This window comes from Lepidochelys olivacea (assembly GCF_965140295.1).
Source record: "Lepidochelys olivacea isolate rLepOli2 genome assembly, chromosome: 9".
Classification (NCBI taxonomy): Eukaryota; Metazoa; Chordata; order Testudines; family Cheloniidae; genus Lepidochelys; species Lepidochelys olivacea.
In genome coordinates, this window is record NC_140419.1 from 48,262,013 (window position 1) to 48,277,173 (window position 15,161).

The 15,161-nt window shown below is 47.4% G+C and overlaps 1 protein-coding gene across 5 annotated transcripts in view; it reads left to right on the forward strand.

Annotated features, from left to right (window-relative positions):
* The first annotated feature begins 10,435 nt into the window (after positions 1–10,435).
* STAG1 (STAG1 cohesin complex component) overlaps positions 10,436–15,161 on the forward strand; it is a 381,779-nt gene continuing 377,053 nt past the window's right edge. For 3 of the 5 annotated variants that reach the window (XM_084638723.1, XM_084638721.1, XM_084638725.1), the window contains exon 1: positions 10,436–10,610. The gene's annotated coding sequence lies outside the window, so the exon portion shown is untranslated. Of the gene's footprint in view, positions 10,611–13,465; positions 14,426–15,161 lie in introns of those variants that run through there. The other 2 variants (XM_084638722.1, XM_084638724.1) reach the window with 2 other exon arrangements.

Here is a 15,161-nt window from a genome sequence, read left to right on the forward strand (position 1 = left end):
ATATTGTTTGCTTATTCCTAGTTTACCAAGTGATCTAGATCATTCTGGAGCATTGATCTGTCCTCTTCATGATTTACCACTTCTCCAGTGTGTGTGTGTGTGTGTGTGTGTGCGTGCGTGCGTGTGTGATCTGCAATCTTTATCAGTGATTATTTTATGTTTTCTTCCAGGTCATAGCATAGGGCCAAGAACCAATTCCTGCAGGACTCCACTGGAAACACTCTAGCTCAATGACCATTCCCCATTTACAATTACAGTTTGAGGCCTATCAGTTAACCAGTTTTTAATCCATTTAATGTATGCCATGTTAATTTAATCATTCTATTTTAATCAAAATGTCATGTGGTACCAGGTCAAATATCTTACCTCAGCACTATTACATTTATCAAACTTGTAACCTCTCCAAAAAGAGTTAGTTTGACAGCATCTATCTTCCACAAACCCATCTTTTTAACATTAATTAGATTATCCTCCTTTAATTCTTTATTAATTAAACCACATATCAGCCCCTCCATTATCTTGCCTGGAGAATTGATCTCAGGCTGACAGGTGTATCCTTACCCAGGAAATCCGATCAGTCTATGGGAGTTTTTTTGTACTACCTTAATCTGGATAGCCAAAAAGGAAAAAACCCTGCTAAATCCTGGTAAACCCTGTGGTCATCCTGAAGAGGGGAAGACCATCCAATGAGGCAGTGGTGTCTGTGGTAAGAGGAAGAGCAGCATAAAGGAGGCTGAGATGGAGTCTTCTGTATTTTCGCACTCCCAAGGGAGGTTCTGGTGGGCAAGTTTGCCTATGCTCAGTACCAACCCTGATACTGATACTGATTTCCCTGATACTGGGGGAAATGTCCTGAGCCTTTTCCCAAAAAGTACACCAACATGTGTGGGATCTGGAGGAAGTAAGAAGGACTTTGTGGTGAGAGGAAACTCCTATGTGTTCCAGTATGGTTATTGATAGGACACAAGGCCCCCACCCCTAACACATCGAAGTATCCAGGACCCTTGATCATCATGGGACCTCTGCTGGGTACCAAGAGTGGAATTCCCCTTCTATCCTGGGAATAAGGGTATAGGAGCATATTTCCAACTCCGAGGAAGAGCCCAAATTGCCCAACCATGAAGGCATGGTATGCTGCATTGAAAGGGACCAGTGATGCATGCCCGGAGACACCAGTACCAAAGGCAGCATGCTGGACTTGCCTCTTGACAGCGCCAAGTGAGAAGGCATTGGATGGTCCAAAGCTGGCTACAGTACTGAGAGTTGGATGCTACTCACAGGTAAGCCGAACGAGGTTTGAGGATCAATCAGTACTGGATGACTTGACTCTTGTACCACTGGAGAATCCAGTACTGAGAGGCATAGTAGATACCATGCTACAGCAGATGCCTCTGGTGTTGTCAGTACTTAGATGCTGCTGCTGTTGCATCAAAGAGGTCTGTACCACAGAATGGGTTGGCCTAAATGGCACAAGCACAGATGCCAGTGTTGGCGACCTGGTACCAACTTCATCTCATATGAGGGAGTGTTTCTCCTCTGCAGACACTCTACCTAGCCTTCCAGCTTTTTTAATAGTAGCTGGTATAGGAGACCTTGATCTCTTGGTAGAGGCTGGCTTCTTGGAAGCATACTGTGTATTTCTTCTTTGGTACTGGGGAAGGGGAGCTGTGCAGAGTCTCCAACAGTGTCTGGAGGGACACTTCTGAGGCAGAAGTGCTTGGTGCCTCTCCAAATGGGAAGGCTGTGAGGGTGGACACAAGGCTGCCTCCATGAGGAGATGGTGCAATCTCATCTCTCTATCATTCTTAGTCTGAGGTTTGAAGTCTCTACAAATTTGACACCTGTTCTGGATGTGACTCTCACTGAGGCATTTCAGACACCTTGAATGATGGTCACTCACTGGCATCGACTTCTTACAGCCAGTACAATACTTGACGCCTGGCGCCCAAGGCATTCCTCTCTACTGAGAGTCAGTACCCAGACAACACGGAAAACAACTGTCTAAATACAAATAAATAAAATAATGAATTAAACTTATACTAAACTACTAACTATATACAGGAGAAAACAAAATTCCTGAAAGGGAGAACAGTTGCAAAGCAAGCCACTACACTCGGACTACAGATCACGGGCCATAAAATGGAATTGAGGGGCGTCAGGGGCAGCTCCGCTCTTCATAACATTGCACAGCAGCATGAGGTGGCAGAGGGCACATGTGCCACCCTGCTAGGTACCGCTAAGCAAAATATCTGTGGTGCTCATGCACTGGGCATGCAAACACCTCAAATGGAATGGACATGTGAGAAATTTCAAAGAAGAACATCTGCAAACATGCCTCATTCTGTATGTTCCTTCTGAGGGTATCCAAGATGATCCTAAATAAGAAAGGACTCAATGCTGATCCCTGATGCACTCCCAGCCTTTACCAACAGTTTGTATGTTAAACCACTAGAAGTTCCAACTATTGACATTGCACCTACATTCATGGCTTGGACAACCTTCACATAATATTTTTCCCTCAAACACCATCAGGTTACTTCCCTTCTAACTTGATCAAAGGTCTTTTCCGAATCAATAAACATCATGTGAATATCTTTTTTTCTCTAAATTTTTCCATTTGCTGCCTCAGTGGAAACCCCCCAGCATTTGTTGATTTTTTCCTAGAATAAAACCATAGTGACTTGCAGTAATACCTACTCCACTTCTTAGTCTCCTATCACTGATTCTTGCCCACAGTTTTATTTTACGACTCATCAACTCTTTACCTCTATAATTTATAGAGGTGCCAGTGTCACCTTTTCTATTATACATTAGCACCACTATGCTTTTCCTCCATCACTCTCATCCAGAACCAGGAATTGAACTCAAGATTCCTTTGTGCTCTAGTAAATAGTGGTGAAATACATTAGCAAAATGTCTCTCATTCCTGACAAGTGAAGATCAAAAACATGCTACTGCTATAATTGTTTCAATAGCTCAAGAGGTAAGGGACAGCACTGCGGATCTGAAGGTCCTAATATCATATAGTGGTCAATATGATTTCACATGACAGCATTTCCTACATTTTAAAAAAATAAATCAGAAGTTGCATTTAAAGAAACCTACCTGGGAAGAATGTTAAGGATGCAAAAATAGTATTCTAAAGTTAGAAGACAACAGAATTAAGGTTGCCTGCACAACATTAATTCAGTCTCCTTCTGCATATGCTTTTGACAGTCTTTAACTATATGATCACATACTATTTATTTCATAGGACCCCATGACAAAAATGTAGAAAGTGTATTATTGTAATTATAACTTTCCCTCCATTTTTTTTCTTTACTTAGGATTATTGTAAGAACAGATCTTCTGTTCTGTGGAGCCTTTACAGTCACAGTATTGAAGCTCCTCTCTTGAGAAGGTATTAAGGCAACTGCATGCTCGGAGTCCCAATCTAAACAGGCCACACGTAGGGTATGTTTGCGCAGCAAATAAAAACCTGTGGCTGGCCCATGCCAGCTGACTCAAGCTTGCAGGGCTCAGGTTGTCGGGCTGTTTCGTTGCTGTGTAGATTTCTGAGCTCAGTCTGGAGCCCAGGCTCCAGGACTCAGCAGCCCAAATCCCACAAGCCTGAGTTGGCTGGCATAAGCCAGCAGTAGGTTTTTCTTTGTAGTGTAGATGTTCCCATAGGCTACCTGGAGGCTCAGTCTAGACCAATTGACAATTGTGGTCAGGGAAAACTGCCTTCTTCTCTTTTAAAGTTATCTAGGTGTCAGGTCATAGTCATAGAGTATAAGGCCAGAAGGGATTACCAGATCATTTAGTCCAACCTCCTGTACACCATAGGCCACTTAACAGCACCCCGCCACTGCCACACCAAATCCAACAACCAGAACTAGACCAAAGTATTACAGCTCTCAGGAGACTAAATTATTCTGTGCCACAGGCACAGAACAGGAGCGACTGAGGGGTACCAATGCCTGAGGTCCCTGCAATGACAGGCAACTGATTCAGTCAGATATACCCAGAAGATCCTAGCAAGTGACCCACACCCCGTGCTGCATAGGAAGGTGACCTGCTCTTTCTCTCCCCCTCCCTCCCGAGATCCTTGCCACTCTGACCTGAGAGAAAATTCCTTCCCAATGCTGCACATGCACATCAGTTAGAGTTTGAGCATGTGAACAACACTCACCAGCCAAGCATCTAAGAAAGATAATTTTCAGTATCGCCTCAGAGCACTGACCCACCCCATCCAGTGACCCATCTCCAGCTGTGGCCATTTCTGATGCTTCAAAGGAAGGAGGGGAAAACCCCCCCAAACCTCCAGAATATATATATACACATCTACCTTTCTGATCCCTACAGATGACCAACTGAAGCCTTGAAGCATAACATTTTAGACCTGTAAGATGTAAACCAGAGGGGACCGCCAAGACTGCCAAGCCTCCTACCGCTGCAGGCAACCACATCATACACTTTACTGAAATGTACCAAGCTCTGTCTTAAAGCTAATGTAGGCTGCCTGCACCTACAACTCCTATTGGAAAGCTGTTCCTGAACCTCAAACCTCTGAAGGCAAGAAACCTTCTAATTTCCAGTCTGAGTTTATTCATGGCTAATTTATACCCATTTGATCTTGAGCCAATATTGTCCTTTAACTTAAATAGCTCTTCTCCCTCTCTGGTGTTTACCTCCTTCCTGCACCGACGTATTTATAGAGAACAATCCTACCCCTTTCAACCTTCATTTTGCTAGACTAAACAAGCCAAACCCTTTTAGTCTCCTCTTGTAAAATAGGCTCTCCACTCCTCTGAACATCCGAGTAGCTCTTCTCTGCATCCGTTCCACTTCCTCTTTCTTGAGCATAGGTGACCAGAATTGTGCAGAGTAGTCTGTATGAGGTCTTACCAGTGCCTTCTATGGTGGAATGACTATTTCCCTATTTCTACTAGAAATACCTTGACTGATATATCCTAGGATTCCATTTGCCTTTTTTTACAGTTGCATCACATTTATGGCTCATAGATATCCTGTGATTGACCAACATGCCTAGGTCTGTCTCTTCCTTTGTCACTTTCAACAGTTTAGCTCCTGGCTTATATCAGAAATTCTTATTAGTCCCTAAGTGCATGACTTTGTTCTTAGTACTATTAAATCCCATCCATTTCTATGATTTCCATTTCCCCACCTTAAGGTCATCCAGTTCTTCTTGTATAATGCAATCTTTCTCTGTATTGACAATGCCTCCCCATTTGGTGTCATCAGAATATTTCATTAGCACACTCCTACCTTTTGTTCCTAGATAATTGATAAAAGTATTAATGAAGTTCAGTCCCAAGACCGACCCTTGAGGCACTGCACTAGTAATCTCCTTCCAGCTTGACAGTTCTCCTTTCAACACAACCTATCATAGAATATCAGGGTTGGAAGGGACCCCAGAAGGTCATCTAGTCCAACCCCCTGCTCAAAGCAGGACCAATTCCCAGTTAAATCATCCCAGCCAGGGCTTTGTCAAGCCTGACCTTAAAAACCTCTAAGGAAGGAGATTCTACCACCTCCCTAGGTAACGCATTCCAGTGTTTCACCACCCTCTTAGTGAAAAAGTTTTTCCTAATATCCAATCTAAACCTCCCCCACTGCAACTTGAGACCATTACTCCTCGTTCTGTCATCTGCTACCATTGAGAACAGTCTAGAGCCATCCTCTTTGGAACCCCCTTTCAGGTAGTTGAAAGCAGCTATCAAATCCCCCCTCATTCTTCTCTTCTGCAGGCTAAACAATCCCAGCTCCCTCAGCCTCTCCTCATAACTCATGTGTTCCAGTCCCCTAATCATTTTTGTTGCCCTTCACTGGACTCTCTCCAATTTATCCACATCCTTCTTGAAGTGTGGGGCCCAAAACTGGACACAGTACTCCAGATGAGGCCTCACCAATGTCGAATAGAGGGGAACGATCACGTCCCTCGATCTGCTCGCTATGCCCCTACTTATACATCCCAAAATGCCATTGGCCTTCTTGGCAACAAGGGCACACTGCTGACTCATATCCAGCTTCTCGACCACTGTCACCCCTAGGTCCTTTTCTGCAGAACTGCTGCCTAGCCATTCGGTCCCTAGTCTGTAGCTGTGCATTGGGTTCTTCCGTCCTAAGTGCAGGACCCTGCACTTATCCTTATTGAACCTCATCAGATTCCTTTTGGCCCAATCTTCCAATTGGTCTAGGTCCTTCTGTATCCTATCCCTCCCCTCCAGCGTATCTACCACTCCTCCCAGTTTAGTATCATCCGCAAATTTGCTGAGAGTGCAATCCACACCATCCTCCAGATCATTTATGAAGATATTGAATAAAACCGGCCCCAGGACCGACCCTTGGGGCACTCCACTTGATACCGGCTGCCAACTAGACATGGAGCCATTGATCACTACCCGTTGAGCCCGACAATTTAGCCAGCTTTCTACCCACCTTATAGTGCATTCATCCAGCCCATACTTCCTTAACTTGCTGACAAGAATACTATGGGAGACCGTGTCAAAAGCTTTGCTAAAGTCAAGAAACAATACATCCACTGCTTTCCCTTCATCCACAGAACCAGTAATCTCATCATAAAAGGCGATTAGATTAGTCAGGCATGACCTTCCCTTGGTGAATCCATGCTGGCTGTTCCTGATCACTTTCCTCTCATGCAAGTGCTTCAGGATTGATTCTTTGAGGACCTGCTCCATGATTTTTCCAGGGATTGAGGTGAGGCTGACTGGCCTGTAGTTCCCAGGATCTTCCTTCTTCCCTTTTTTAAAGATTGGCACTACATTAGCCTTTTTCCAGTCATCATCTTCCCTTTAGCCAGTTCCTTACCCACCCTACAATTCTTGAACCAATCCCCATATTCTCCATCTTAACTAACAATTTCCCATGTGATTTTGTAACAAATGATGTACTAAAGTCCAAATACATTAGATCCACTGCATTTCTCTTACCTAAAAAAAGAAATTTTCTTCTCAAAGAAAGATATCAGTTTAGTCTGGCACAACCTACCTTTGGTAAACCTTCGTTACATTACATTCCCTTTTCCTAATGAATTTACTTATTCTTTCCCTCAAAATTTTTTGTAAGCCTTGCATACTACTGAAGTCAAACTAATGGACCTGTAGTTGCCTGGATCACTTCTCCCGCATTTGCTCCCTTCTTAAATATAGCTAAAGAGTTATTCATTCCTATGTTGCAGATTGGCGTGCCAAGTCCGTTCACTGCTCCCTACACTAGCTTCAGAGTAGGAACATTTGGGCCACTTCCTGCCTCCAGTTGGTAGATGCACTCCTCACAGCCCATTTGCTACCACCTTCTCTCCAGCCCTACCAGGGAGACATGGAGGGGCCATGAGGAAGGCAGAGCTGGTAACTGACTGGCAGCAAGGGATACCCAGGAAGCCCCCTTGTGCCCTTAAACTGTACCTTCCTCCAAAAATGAAGGGAATTTGCTGCAAAAACATGCCCCCCCCATACAATCTTAACTTTGCTCCTTTTGAGCGATACCCCAACCAATACCTCAGCAATCATACCTGTATCCTTCTGGAGCATGTGGAGAAAGTGGACAAGAGTAGACCTTGTCTTGACTAAGATAAAAGTCAATTTTAGGACAGGCTTAGCAAACATGAGCTAGCTAAAACCAATCTACACTCAACAAATGGCCTACTGCCAAATGGCCTGGCAAACCACCAAAAACTTGCCAGATGTTAGCAGCTATACATCCTTGTCCTAAGGATTCCTGCTGAAACATCACTCTCATAGAAGCCCCAGGAGCAATAGCATGGAGAGCAGAGAGGTGCAGACATGGCGTTCTGGTGGGTACTGAAAATATTTAAGTGTTAAAATAGGGGGAAACACTCATTCTCTTATCTTCATGGATTCCAAGGCCAGAAAGAAACATTACGATCACCCAGTATAACCTCCTGTATAACATAGGCCAAAGATCTTCCCCAAAATAATTTCTTTTGAACCAGAGCATATCTAAAAAATAAAATTCAGTCTTGATTTTTAAAATTGCCATTGAAGGAGAATCTACCATGATCCTTGGTAACCTGTTTCAATGGTTAATCACCCTCACTGTTAAAAAATTTATTCCTTATTTTTAGCCTGAATTTGTCTTGTTTCAACTTCCAGGCACTGGATCTTGCTATACCTTTGTCTGTTAGACTGAAGAGCCCATTATCAAGTCATACCTTAACCTTCTCTTTGTTAAGCTAAACAGATTTGTGCTCCTATCACTATAACACATATTTTCTAATCCTTTAATCATTCTTGTGGCTCTTCTCAGAATTCACTCAAGTACCAAATACAGAGGTAAAATCACCTCCCCACTCCTACTCAACACTGTCATTTATGCATCCAAGGATCACATTAATACCTTGGGCCAAAGCGTCGCAGTGGAAGCTCATGTTCAGGTGATCATCCATCATGACTCCCTTTTTTTTCCAGTCACTGCTTCCCATGATAGAGGTCCCCATCACTGTAAGTATAGCCTATAATCTTTGTTCCCACATATATACACATGGCTGTATTAAAACACGTATTGTTTGTTGCTTCTTGTCATACTTCCTAGCCCTTAGATTTTAGAGCAAGGGGGTCATTGTGAACTTCTGTTTGGATCTCCTACATAACACAGGCAGAAAATAGGAGCTGCAGCTACATCTCTTCGCAAATGGCAGGGCAAGCTCTACCAATTTTCTGCAACTTATCCCTAGATCAATTCAGCTACATCTAACATAGTGAGAGTGTATGAAAATGAATGATAGAATAAAACTGTGTTGAACACAACATGCACATATATTTTTTTATTAAGGATAGGTGAAGTTTTGGTTTTGTCCCAACGCTTACTGCCAGCTCCAAGCAATGCTAAGGGAGTGTGCAAGACATTATCTTAACTCTGCATTTCTTGGTTTTCAGAGGTTAAGGTTAATTCTGGAATGGCCCAAGGTAGCGTTAGACAACCCGAACTCTAGATTAACGAAGTTTTTGGTAGTGAATTATAGGTCTATTGCAAGTACCAGCATGACACTTGGTTAGATAACGTCACTTTTTTTCTCCCCTTTCTGTCCATTGGACCCAGAAAAGACAGAATAGGAGAGCCAGGCATGTCTGTCTTGAAACTGGAAGCCAACCCCAGAGCCTAGGGGTAGATGAAAGCCTTGTTACTAGCTTGACCACACATCCCTTGAGTGAAAGAAGTCAGAGTTGCTTTGGTGTGGGGGGAAATCTTCTTCCTCTGCTGGAGTCTGCACTTAGATGTCCCCACGTTAATTACATTTGGTTCATATCTAAAAGCTTCCCCCATCAGCCAACAATCATAAAGGCTAGAAACACAGCTTTTCTTCATGAAAGCTAAGATTCTGACTCATCACAAGACTGGGAGGCAAAGCCCAAGGTACATGCCTATGGGGCCTCAATTCTGCTGAAGGGCATACCTCAACACCACTGAAAGAGACCAACAAGGTCGGTAGGATCTTATTTTGAAGATCTACACAACCTGTGGTGACAACTATTTCATTATCAGGTCTCCAGTGGCTTGTGGGAGGACCAGAGAAGAAAAACACCACTTTCCCCCCTCCTAATTCAAGCCACGGTTCTGGCTGGTTGGGTCAGAGGCAGCACAGAATGGCATAACAGAATCAGTTCACGCCAGGATACCAGTGCTATGCTGTACAACAACCTGAAAGTAGGCCTGGGGTCAGATGCAAACGAAACCCTGCCAGGCCTGCCTTAGAAGGCAGCTTGGAGCATCCCGACAGCCCAAGTACCGTCCCTAGGCAGAACAGGCGCCAAGAGGAGCAGGGGACGAGGCGGCACACTAGGGACCACGAGCTCCAAACTCGCTTCCACCCCCAGGGGCTATTCCGTCCCTCACACAGCAAGGTCCGGCGGGAGACAACCCAGCTCCCCGGGACGCGGCTTGCTGCGGGCACTACGGGCCTCAGGTGAGTGCGCGGCTCGGAGGAAGCGGGGCGCGCGGAAGGAAGGCGCGAGCCCTACGCCCCAGCCCCACGCACGCGGCCCGGCAGGCTCCACCATGGCCCCTCGCACACGCTCCGCCCACCAGCTGGCGCCCTGGAAGAGGAGTTCAGGCGGAGGGGAAGGGGAAGAGCGAGCTGAAGGGCCCCCAGGTTCTTTCCTGTCTCCCAGCCCCAAGGGCAGGCCCCACCCACCGCTAAGCCGAGACAAACACCGGCAAACCGTGACGCTTTACGCTCGTCAGGATAGCGTGCGCGCACACGGCTCATGTCCATGGGGGCGAACCGGCACAGACCGCTCTGCGCATGTCCACGGTTTTCGCGCGAAAGTGGTTTGCGGCGCCCCGCCCCCGAGTGCCGCGCTCAGACGGAGGCGGGGCCGAACGGCTCGTTCGGGAGCGGGTAGTGGCGGCGTGCGGCCGGCAGGGGGCGCCCGGGCTCCGGCGCGCGGCGGCGGCTGCGCCATTGGCGGGTCGGAAATGCCGCCAGATGGCGGTTTAGGATTGCAGCTCCGCTGAGCGCGGCCCCCGCGAACGCCACCGCCCCGGCCCCGGCCTGGCTTCGGCCCGCACCCACCTAGACCCCACGCGCCAGCCGTAGTGCAGGCTCCAGGGGCGCTGCCCGGCCCGAGGTGAGCGGGGCGCGCGGGGGGGGGGCACGACTCTAAGGCGCCGATCCAAGATGGAGGCGCGGGGGGCGGGGGCAGCGGGTTGGGGCCGCTCGCTCGGTCTCCGCGGCGGCTGGGCCGGGAGCTGGCGCTGCCCGTGCGGGAGGGGAGGAGAGAGCAAAGGAGGCGGGGCGGCACGGCTCCTGCCGGAGCAGCGGGTCCCCCGGGCGGGGCGATCGCCGCCATCTCATTGTCTCCGACGGGGCTGCCGGGGGCGTCGGGCGGGCAGAGCGGCCTCTCCTGCCGCTGGGCCTGGGCCTTAGCGGCGGCGCGGGGCTAAGGTCCCCCTGCCTTGTGTTGGGCCAGGCCCACTGTTTCCTCAGCAACCCCTGGAGCTGCGACCCGCTGCGGGTGGTGGGAGCGCGAGCGGGGTTGGCTGCTCTGTCATCGCAGAGGGGGCGGCCGCGGGGTCGGCGGCTTCTGTTATGGGGGGGGGGCACGGCGTTGTGAACTGAGGGAGGGGGCAGCGGGCGACGACGGTCCTGTGACCTGGGGTGGGCGGTGGGAGCACGAGTGGGGTTGGTTGGGCTCTGACCTGGGGTAAGACTGAAGAGTGCGAGGGGGGTGTTTGGCGGTGCTGTGCCTTGGGGCAGGCTGTGGGGTCAACAGCGCTGTGACCTAGGCTGGGCTGTGTGGAGCAGGGGGTGCAGCGCTGTCACTTGGCTGGGGTGGGTGGTGGGGGCTGTAATGCTTTCAGATGGGGCAGGCTGCGGGCAGTGGGAGCACAGGCAGTAGCCCTGTTATCTGTGCTGGGTGATGGGAGTGGGGTTGGTGGTAGTGCTGGGATGTGGGTGAGAGGTGGGCAGTAGGATAATTGGCTGCACTGTGAGTTGCAGAGGGAGCTGGGAAATATGAGTGGGGTTGGGCAGTGCTGTGACCTGTGAAGCAGTGTGGGCAGCAGGGGTGGGATTGAAGGTGCTATGACATGGATTGGAGGATGGATAGCAGTAGTGGGTTGGTGGTTCTGTGACTGGAAGGGTGATGTGGGTGGGTAGCAGGAGCAGGGTGTTCGGCAGTGCTGTGACCAGGGGATGAAGGGGCAAGTGTATAGTAGGGGTGGGAGGTGTGCAATAGAAGCAAGATTGGCAGCAAACTTGGGCAGGGATGTGGGCCACAGTAGCAATGGTGGTGTGATATTTGGGAGGTGGACAGCAGCAGCAGTGGCTGGAGGAGGACATAGGAAGCAATAATCTGGAGTTGTTGGGGTTAAGGATCATTGGCAGCCTCACTGTGACTTGGAGGGGGCAAGTGGGGGGATATTTCTGGCAGAGTTGTCACTTGGGAGGGACATAGTGGGTAGGAGTGTCATCAGAGCTTTGACCTTTGTGGATTGGGTGGAGGTGTAGTGATTTGTATGTCTGGGAAGTGGCAGCAATGGCACTGTAACTTGGTGGCACTGTGACCTGTGTGAAGAATTGATTGGCAGTGGTGGTGGTGGCAATACTGTGAGCTGGGCAGGGAAGGGGGAGGTGGACAACAGGGCATGCCCTGTGACCTGGGGGTGAAGTGGGCAGGAATGGCACTGATGCTGTAGCCTTATGGGGTGGTGGACAGAAGCGCACTGGTGGTACTGTGACCCATAGTGGTAGGAGGGATATTGGCAGCAGCAGTGGTATGGTGATCATGGTGGCGGGGTGAGCAGTGGTGCTGTGACTGGGATTGGGTTATGGTTTATTGTGGCTTTGTGACTTGGGAAGCAGGGTGCCATCATCAGCATTATTAGCACAGTAGCTAGTGAGGTGGGGTAGAGGCAGCATCAGCAGCTTTATGTCCTGGGAACAAAAGAAAACATTGGGACTGGGAGCACTGAGATCTGAAGGTGAGGAAGGGGCAGGAGCAAGGTGACATGGTGTTAGCAGGGGGAAGAGGTGATGCTGTGATCTGGCAGAAAGGGTAAAAGCAGCATGAGGGAGGGGAGCAGCAGCAGTGTATTGACCTGTGGATGAGAAGATAGGGGCTGCTGAGACAGGGTAACTCGCTGTGTTTCCAAGAATTGTTTTTATTTCTCTTTGATGGCCTTGCACCACTCGAATGCCCCTCATTCCCTGGTAATCTGCAGGGATTCCCCCTCCCCACCCCTGCTTGTTTTAGTGGATGGGAGACCTTTGGCTTCTCACAAGGGGAATGTACAGTAGTTTGCATTATAATTGAAATATACATATTTATGGTTTGAATTTGGTTTTTCAGGTAGGTTCGGTCTTTGACATTAGGGGAGGCAGGGATAGGTGAAGGCCTGAGTACATTGGTAATAGGTCTTGCTATTTCTACTTTCCAAGACTGCCATAAGGTAGCTGTTGGAGGTAAAGCCTTGTCTAGAATAGAGTTACCTGGGTTGTTCTTAATTTGAGTTGGGTATCTCAGTTACAATAACATAATGGATCACATCTACACACAGTAGTCATGTGTCTACAATTTTAGTCTCCTTCTATGTACATTGTTGCATCATTCATTCATGTTAGGGTCAATGATTTATGCATTCCAGAGTTCCTGGGCCAAGCTGATTTTGTGTGGTCTTTTGAGAGGTCTCATTTGTTCATTTGTGGATTGTAGATAACTAGATGACTTTAATAAATGATCTCAGGAATTCCCCGGGGCTGGAAGGCTGTACCCTTATCTGCTACCTGGTTGTGAGCACCTTTCCTTGCCTGAGAGCCTGGATTCCTCACTTGAGTGCCTCTTGCTGCACTTCACTGCAATCTTATTTTTTCTCCAGCCAATGTGAGTTCCCAGTGAGGGTGTCCTGGGTGGATTGCTGATCCAGGAATGGCAGTCCAAACAAATGTGAATTATGGGTGAACAAGCTGCAGGAGATACTTATCAGTTATTTTGATTTCTTTATTGGTTAATGAAATGCAGTAGATTGAGTGGTGGTCTGAGCCTAGCCCTCAAACATAGTGTTGGGACTATTGGTTCTGGCGACCTTGGACGACCAGTAGTGAGTGCAGACTTTCAGATGAACAAGGGCGCGTTTTTGAAGTTGTCTGAGGATCCATCAGGCTCAGATGACAAGGCCTCAATATCAGGTCAGATGGGTGTATGTTACTCTCTAGTAAGTGTCAGATGTTGCCAGTTTCCTGTCTGTTGGGAATAAGTTTAGGGTTGGTAGGTTCATTGTGAGTGCCCTAGTCTGTGGCGCTTTGTTTGGCTATAAAAGTGCTGGGCTGTAGACATGTTGTGAAGGCGGCTACTGTCCCTGAAATCATTGAGCTGTTCTTGCAGCTGGGATTCCAAACTGTAGAATCTGCTCTCCACAGAGTGCAAATGAGTACATTAATAAAAAGGGCTGTTATTCAATCGTGATTCAGGTGTTTTAGAGCATTGGGAGTGGTTTATGGGTATAAATACTGCAAGTACTAGCAAAGTATAGGACACCAGGATGTTTAGGAACTCTGCAGTATTTGTTTGTGAGCAGGCAGGAGCGCTTTTCTGTAGAACAACATATATGTCAATGTTCCCACTACTATTCTTGGGGACTTTGCTACCCACGGTTTCCCTGGGTCATCACGAGACTTACCCTGACTCAAGGCACTCAGATAGAAGACGTTGTAACTACAACCTTGGCAGATGGATTGAAAGTGCTTCTGGACGGCTCAAAACATGATGGAGAAGCTTACTTAATCATAATGACTGGTCACTACAAAATGTTCTTGCGGTGACAGGAATGTGTTTCTTTCTGCATATTTGATTTTTCCATCAGAGTAGTTGGGAAACACAAATGCCTTGCAAGCAGCTTTCAGCCAGCCGGAAAGCAGACAACTGGCTCATGGGTTTAGCACCAGGTGAGCTGTGGAAATTCGTATGGAGACTATCAATGCACTTTGTGATTGGGAATGCATTTGCAATTACCATGGATTTTGTTGGGAGCTGTGTCTGTCTCATGTTTCTAGCAGTAATGGCGATTCATTCTGTGTGATATTACCTGTGCATTGTTAATAAATGTATTTGTGCAGAGGCCCCTCAAAGAATAATCTGGGGATGCACCAACTGTGCATCTTACAGTGGTGGAATCTTTTAGTAGCAATGACGGTTGGAGCATTCTTGTTTTTCCTTTCCCTTACAGTTCTGAACATTTGGAACTGAGTGCCTCTGTTCCTTCCAACTGTGGTGGTAGATAGACTAGAAACCTCATCATGTCCTTCAGAATGGATTGTTCCCAGGCCTGCTGTCATGTTTCTAGTATACTCAATTTTTAAATTTTGTTTGTTTTTTAACAAGGATTTTTGGTAGATTTTGGTTGCAATGCCTAACTGTTTTTTAGGAGCCTAAATCTCATTTTCAAAAGAGATTTAGGCACTTAGGAGCCTAAATCCAAAGTGCCTAAAATCACTTTGGAAAAAGAGATTTAGGCTCTGAAATCACACATGTTATAATTGAAAACTAAGGAACAAGAGTTCAAGGTATTCTTCTTTCCCTGCCACTTTTCTTGATTCATATCCACAGGTGCATGGTTTGGCCTACTTACGGAAGGTCATTCGCCTTCTTGTTGCTCTGTATGCAGTGCCTTCACCCGAGGAC